General features: G+C 38.9%; 1 non-coding gene across 1 annotated transcript; it reads right to left on the bottom strand.

Moving 5' to 3' along the window:
- Positions 1–2,239: 2,239 nt before the first annotated feature.
- On the bottom strand, positions 2,240–2,449 carry LOC135643896 (small nucleolar RNA U3). Its single transcript, XR_010498384.1, has one exon. It is a non-coding gene; the product is annotated as a small nucleolar RNA U3 (small nucleolar RNA).
- Between the last annotated feature and the right edge of the window lie 5,632 nt (positions 2,450–8,081).

The raw sequence follows: 8,081 nt of genomic DNA, 5'->3' as shown, positions 1-8,081 counted from the left end.
CAAACATGCTTGATTCCAATCTCTAGTATTTCTCAAATTTAGCCCCCCTTCATCTTTCGGTTTGCAAATACTATCCCAATTTACCATATGCATTGCCTTATCATTTGTGCCATTCCAGAAGAAGTTCATTAATAACCGTTCAATATCTTGGAGAAGTCCAGCAGGCAGAAGAAATGCATTACACCAATATATAGAGTAGGAGTGCAATACCGAACGGATGAGTTCGAGTCGTCCTGCTTTTGATAGAAACCTATTTTTCCAAGAAGAAATTCTATTCTTTATTTTTTGCAAGATAGGTTGACAGTGGGTTTTGTGAATGCCTGTGGATATGAGCGGGAGACCCAAATAAGGAACTGGCAAGCTTCCTTCACTAACCCCCAAAGTTTGTGAAATAAAGACCTTATCCTCAACGTAAGGGCTCATATATACTTTACTTTTCGCATGATTTAACTGAAGTCCAGAAACCATACCAAAGGCATTCATAATAGTAGCCAGGTTCTTTACTGAAGTTGGTTCATTTTGGAGAAAGATAAGTAAGTCATCTGCAAATGTTATATGTGATATATGAACAGAACCAGCACTGGGTACCTTAATGCTGTCATTTAAGACTGCGTGTTCCAACATACAGCTAAGTCCTTCCATCGCAATAGTAAAGAGATACGGAGAGAGTGGATCACCTTGTCGGATGCCATTCGTGCTCCCAAAAAAACCAATAGGTGAGCCATTAAAGAGTATCGAAAACTTTGGAGTTTCTAGGCAAGATTGAATCCAATTAATCCATTGCTGTGGGAAGTTCATATCAAGGAGCATCTTATAGATAAATTTCCTATTAACTGAATCAAAGGCTTTCCTTAGATCAGCTTTAATGCAGATTTTTGTCCCTCTTGCTTTTGAATGCAAATCTTTGACCAAGTCATTAGCAAGCAAAATGTTATGATGTATACTTCTCCCTTTGATGAAAGCAGCTTGATTTGGGCTAATGATCTTGTGTAATACCTTTTGCATTCTATTTGCCAATACTTTGGAGATGATCTTGTATATAAAGTTGCATAATGATATGGGTCGATAGTTCTCTAGTGAATCAGCCCCTGCATTCTTCGGAATTAAAGAAATAAAAGTGCAATTCATCTCTCTAAGAATATGACCTGAAGAGAAAAAATGTTGGCAAGCTTTGATCACATCATTTCCAATAATAGACCAAGCAGTTTGGTAAAATTCAGCTGGAAATCCATCTGGACCTGGGCTTTTGTGCTTTGGTGACTTAAAGACAACACATACAATTTCGTCATCTGTAATTGGGGCATTGAGGATTGAAATAGCTTCCGAATCAAGTTTTCTAGTCGGCTCCACATGAATGTTATTAGGTTTCCCAGCTTGATTGAGTAAGGAATAAAAAAATTACTCTGTGTGTGCTTTAACCTCATCTAAATTCTCAATAAGATTATCATCTTTGTCTCTGCATTTGCTGATACGGTTAACAGCCCTTCGAGTAGCAATTGAAGCATAGAAAAATTTAGTATTGGAATCCCCTAGTGTAAGCCAATGCTGTCGAGACTTCTGCTTTGCAAAACTTTCCTCCTGTTTTAAGGCTTGCATGAAGTTATTTCTGGCTTCCGTCTTTTTGTAGATAATATTTTCATCATTTGGCTGAAGTTGCAGCTCATGTTGCAATGACATTAGTTCCTTTCTGCAAAATTGAACTCTGGTGGTAATATTGCCAAAGGTATTTGTATTCCACTCCTTTAGTACTGCTTTACAGGCTTTGAGCTTTTGACATAAGATGTAAGGGGGAGATCCATGCACATTAACATTCCAAGCAGATCTGATAACTTCAAGAAATTGAGGATGAGTACTCCACATGTTAAAGAATCTAAACGGTTTCTTGCCTCTTGGTGTCGCTTTTTCTGCGTGTATATACATTAAAGAATGGTCAGAAAACAAAGGAGCACCATACTCAAGAAGTGAATCTGGGTAAACTGTTAACCATTCATGGTTAATCAAACACCTATTAAGTCGAGCCATTATTTTTCTATTAGCAGCACCTTGATTACTCCAGGAGAGCCAATTACCCACAGATTTCATATCAAACAATGCTGCGGTGTCAATGTAATCATTAAAACTTTGAAGCTGACTTTCTGAAAGTTGTCTACCCCTCACTTTTTCATTTGTGTACCGAACAGTATTAAAGTCTCCAAGAACAATCCAAGGTACATTGAGACAGCCATTTTTTTTTGATTTGGGTCTGTCAGACAACCCCAGAATCACCCCATCTGGTGCAAGGACCAACTGAGAACGATCCCCTGCGGCCTTAATCGTAAGATCTTAGCCATTAATCACGCTCTGATTCTGAGGTCTTGTGTCATTAACCAGATTATGATGCCTGTCTGCTTCGTACTCGAAGTAACAGTTGTACGAGCCTATAGAACAGATCCTGTTCAAGTAAGGTCGTGACAGCCATTTACAATATTAGTCAGGTCAAACCAAAGAGTATTTCTTTCTTGCATACTGTTTGAAGCATATATACCAGTGAAATTGAATTGACAGTCATTCTTTTTATCCTCTACCTTAAGATGAATGAATTGATCAGTAGCAGAAATAAACCAAGCATTAATGGAGTTAGGATTCCATAAGACCCATATTCTACCAAAAGTTTCATTTGAGTCATTGGTAAACAGTTCTGCGTCCGACCATATTAAATTCTTTTGAGCTTGAACGCGTGATTGTTTAATTTTCGTTTCCACTAGAATAATAATATCACATGCGGCAGACTTGATTATTCTGTTGAGCTCCCGACATTTCTCCGACTTATTAAGTCCGCGAACATTCCAGCATGTTATCTTCATTAGTAATAAACAAATGAAAAGGTAGTAAGGTATTCATCCTACGACTTTGGATGGATTGTACCATCCTTTTTCTTATCCTTCGGTTTTGTATTTTCTTCCCGCACAATATCCTTACCTTTTATGGCTTTATTCCTATATTTATCCACTTCATCTACAGCTTGCAGATTTTTAAACTTTAAAGTACCTTGAATCATGTGGTCTTGATTGGCAGGGTTTGTTGAAGCTCGATAAGATTGTTGCAGCACAATATCCTGGATAGTACTTGTTGGAGCAGCGTGGCTTGAGAGGTTTGTTGGGGCATGAGTTTGTTGAGTCGGAATATCCTTGTTGGCGATGTTTGTTGTGGCCTGAGTTTGTTGAGGAAGAATATCGTTGCTGGCGAGATTTGCTTGGGCCTGAGTTCGTTGAGCTATTGTGGATGGATCCGATGATATTAGAAGAGATGAAGTTCCTGACTTATGTTTCTCCTGTCCACTAGTACCATGGGAAACCTCTGTTGTGGAAGGCTCTGATATTATAGGAAGAGATAAAGTTTTGGAATTGTCCCTCTGTCCGCGGTGCTTTCCTTGCGAGTCGGAATGCTCAATAGTTTTCGCCACCATCGGTGCTACTGCCATTAGAGAAGAATCACTTTGTTGCTGAGGTGCTTGACGTGGTTGATAGACCTTTGTGGTTGGTTGTGGGGTTTGCTGACAAGCTCCATTTTTTTTTTTGGTAAGTAAAAGTAAAATTTATTATGTGTAAAGTTTCTACAAATAGCTTTATCTATACAAGTCATAGACAAAGCCAAGTAACTCATAGAGTGCTAATGCGATAGTTATGACTACACATGCTGTAGACTATAACTATCTGTGGGTACATTATTTGGCATCATTCCCAAGATCTTTAGCTAATAGCAAAATTAAATTTGATAAAAATATCTTTTTCTCTTCGGGTGAAGTGCTCGATTTTGAGTTCATGCTCCATACAGGATCTTGAGCCTCTAATAATCTCTTTCAAGAGCTGAGCATTGTTTGTGTGTTGACATTCAAAGATTCTATTACATCTCTCCTTCCACATCCACCAAATAGCACATCTGAAAATAACCTTTGTCAGTTGTGTAAGAGGCCCTTTTCTTGAGAAACATTGCATAAGGTCGCCTAGTTCTTGGTGCAAGTTTGGTTGCGGCAGTCTATTGAGTTCAAATCGCTGGAGAATCTCCTTCCATATCCATTTTGTATAATCACAAGCAAAATAGAGGTGGTCAACAGTTTCTTCTTGTTGCAAACAAAGGGAGCACCGGTTAACATGATAGATACCTCTTCTTTTCATATTGTCTATTGTAGGTAGTTTATTGAGAAGGGCCTGCCATGTACATAAGGAGTGTCTTTGTGATCCCGGTCGATCCCATGTCCAACTGCTTGGGACCCACTTGTTATTTCTTTGCCTAATTTGATTCCATGCGGATGTGGCACTAAATTTACCATTGTCATGAGGCCAAATAAGTATATCTGAAGAGTTGTTCCTGATTCGAATAGCTATGATAGTCGGCCAAAGTGATAACATTTCAGGAGAAATAGGATTAGGGAGACACCAAGTACCGTTAGCGATGAACTCGGAAACCTTCCAATCTTTGAGAGCCCCAAGATCTTTTCGTATTCTGTCGCCATATAATTGAAATATACTCTTCCCATTCACCCAAGGATCGTACCACATATTAGTACTAGTTCCAGAAGAGATTGCATACGAAATGTGTTTGATTAGCCAATTCCTTGCCTTTAAAATTCCTTTCCAAGCTGCAGAGTGGTATGTTCTTGTTGAAATTTTTCATATTGATTCCTTTGAGAGATACTTAGCAGAAACCCAATGTGACCATAAGGAACATTTGTTTTGCAAAAGATCCCACAATTGCTGTACCAAACATGCTTGATTCCAATCTCTAGTATTTCTCAAATTTAGCCCCCCTTCATCTTTCGGTTTGCAAATACTATCCCAATTTACCATATGCATTGCCTTATCATTTGTGCCATTCCAGAAGAAGTTCATTAATAACCGTTCAATATCTTGGAGAAGTCCAGCAGGCAGAAGAAATGTATTACACCAATATATAGAGTAGGAGTGCAATACCGAACGGATGAGTTCGAGTCGTCCTGCTTTTGATAGAAACCTATTTTTCCAAGAAGAAATTCTATTCTTTATTTTTTGCAAGATAGGTTGACAGTGGGTTTTGTGAATGCCTGTGGATATGAGCGGGAGACCCAAATAAGGAACTGGCAAGCTTCCTTCACTAACCCCCAAAGTTTGTGAAATAAAGACCTTATCCTCAACGTAAGGGCTCATATATACTTTACTTTTCGCATGATTTAACTGAAGTCCAGAAACCATACTAAAGGCATTCATAATAGTAGCCAGGTTCTTTACTGAAGTTGGTTCATTTTGGAGAAAGATAAGTAAGTCATCTGCAAATGTTATATGTGATATATGAACAGAACCAGCACTGGGTACCTTAATGCTGTCATTTAAGACTGCGTGTTCCAACATACAGCTAAGTCCTTCCATCGCAATAGTAAAGAGATACGGAGAGAGTGGATCACCTTGTCGGATGCCATTCGTGCTCCCAAAAAAACCAATAGGTGAGCCATTAAAGAGTATCGAAAACTTTGGAGTTTCTAGGCAAGATTGAATCCAATTAATCCATTGCTGTGGGAAGTTCATATCAAGGAGCATCTTATAGATAAATTTCCTATTAACTGAATCAAAGGCTTTCCTTAGATCAGCTTTAATGCAGATTTTTGTCCCTCTTGCTTTTGAATGCAAATCTTTGACCAAGTCATTAGCAAGCAAAATGTTATGATGTATACTTCTCCCTTTGATGAAAGCAGCTTGATTTGGGCTAATGATCTTGTGTAATACCTTTTGCATTCTATTTGCCAATACTTTGGAGATGATCTTGTATATAAAGTTGCATAATGATATGGGTCGATAGTTCTCTAGTGAATCAGCCCCTGCATTCTTCGGAATTAAAGAAATAAAAGTGCAATTCATCTCTCTAAGAATATGACCTGAAGAGAAAAAATGTTGGCAAGCTTTGATCACATCATTTCCAATAATAGACCAAGCAGTTTGGTAAAATTCAGCTGGAAATCCATCTGGACCTGGGCTTTTGTGCTTTGGTGACTTAAAGACAACACATACAATTTCGTCATCTGTAATTGGGGCATTGAGGATTGAAATAACTTCCGAATCAAGTTTTCTAGTCGGCTCCACATGAATGTTATTAGGTTTCCCAGCTTGATTGAGTAAGGAATAAAAAAATTGCTCTGTGTGTGCTTTAACCTCATCTAAATTCTCAATAAGATTATCATCTTTGTCTCTGCATTTGCTGATACGGTTAACAGCCCTTCGAGTAGCAATTGAAGCATAGAAAAATTTAGTATTGGAATCCCCTAGTGTAAGCCAATGCTGTCGAGACTTCTGCTTTGCAAAACTTTCCTCCTGTTTTAAGGCTTGCATGAAGTTATTTCTGGCTTCCGTCTCTTTGTAGATAATATTTTCATCATTTGGCTGAAGTTGCAGCTCATGTTGCAATGACATTAGTTCCTTTCTGCAAAATTGAACTCTGGTGGTAATATTGCCAAAGGTATTTGTATTCCACTCCTTTAGTGCTGCTTTACAGGCTTTGAGCTTTTGACATAAGATGTAAGGGGGAGATCCATGCACATTAACATTCCAAGCAGATCTGATAACATCAAGAAATTGAGGATGAGTACTCCACATGTTAAAGAATCTAAACGGTTTCTTGCCTCTTGGTGTCGCTTTTTCTGCGTGTATATACATTAAAGAATGGTCAGAAAACAAAGGAGCACCATACTCAAGAAGTGAATCTGGGTAAACTGTTAACCATTCATGGTTAATCAAACACCTATCAAGTCGAGCCATTATTTTTCTGTTAGCAGCACCTTGATTACTCCAGGAGAGCCAATTACCCACAGATTTCATATCAAACAATGCTGCAGTGTCAATGTAATCATTAAAACTTTGAAGCTGACTTTCTGAAAGTTGTCTACCCCCCACTTTTTCATTTGTGTACCGAACAGTATTAAAGTCTCCAAGAACAATCCAAGGTACATTGAGACAGCCATTTACAATATTAGTCAGGTCAGACCAAAGACTATTTCTTTCTTGCATACTGTTTGAAGCATATATACCAGTGAAATTGAATTGACAGCCATTCTTTTTATCCTCTACCTTAAGATGAATGAATTGATCAGTAGCAGAAATAAACCAAGCATTAATAGAGTTAGGATTCCATAAGACCCATATTCTACCAAAAGTTTCATTTGAGTCATTGGTAAACAGTTCTGCGTCCGGCCATATTAAATTCTTTTGAGCTTGAACGCGCGATTGTTTAATTTTCGTTTCCACTAGAATAACAATATCACATGCGGCAGACTTGATTATTCTGTTGAGCTCCCGACATTTCTCCGACTTATTAAGTCCGCGAACATTCCAGCATGTTATCTTCATTAGTAATAAACAAATGAAAAGGTAGTAAGGTATTCATCCTACGACTTTGGATGGATTGTACCATCCTTTTTCTTATCCTTCGGTTTTGTATTTTCTTCCCGCACAATATCCTTACCTTTTATGGCTTTATTCCTATATTTATCCACTTCATCTACAGCTTGCAGATTTTTAAACTTTAAAGTACCTTGAATCATGTGGTCTTGATTGGCAGGGTTTGTTGAAGCTCGATAAGATTGTTGCAGCACAATATCTGAAATATTATGCTTTTTTTTATTCCTTACAGCTTGCAGATTCTTATCCTTTGATGGCTTGTATGCCTTGAAATAATTGAAATATTATGCACTATTTTGTTCTTCCCTTATTCTTTCTTGTTTACCATGATAAAATGGGAAAAAGTTATGATCATGCATGACAAGATCTGGGTCTAGGGCGACGGTACTGTAGCGGCGGCGACCAGATCTAGGGCGACGGTACTGTAGCGGCGACCAGATCTAGGGCGACGGTACTGTAGCGGCGAGCGCGACACTGTAGCGGCGACCAGATCTAGGGCGACGGTACTGTAGCGGCGGCGACACTGCAGCGGCAACCAGATCTGGGTCGACGTTACTGTAGCGGCGGCGACACTGCAGCGGCGACCAGATCTAGGGCGACACAACCAGATCTAGATCTGGGTCGACGTTACTGTAGCGCCGACGACACTGCAGCGGCGACCAGATCTGGGTCGACGTTACT

Source organism: Musa acuminata, chromosome BXJ3-7, assembly GCF_036884655.1.
Source record: "Musa acuminata AAA Group cultivar baxijiao chromosome BXJ3-7, Cavendish_Baxijiao_AAA, whole genome shotgun sequence".
NCBI classification, from domain to species: domain Eukaryota; kingdom Viridiplantae; phylum Streptophyta; class Magnoliopsida; order Zingiberales; family Musaceae; genus Musa; species Musa acuminata.
Note: the sequence above shows the minus strand (reverse complement) of the source record. Positions and strands in the feature narration are given on the sequence as shown.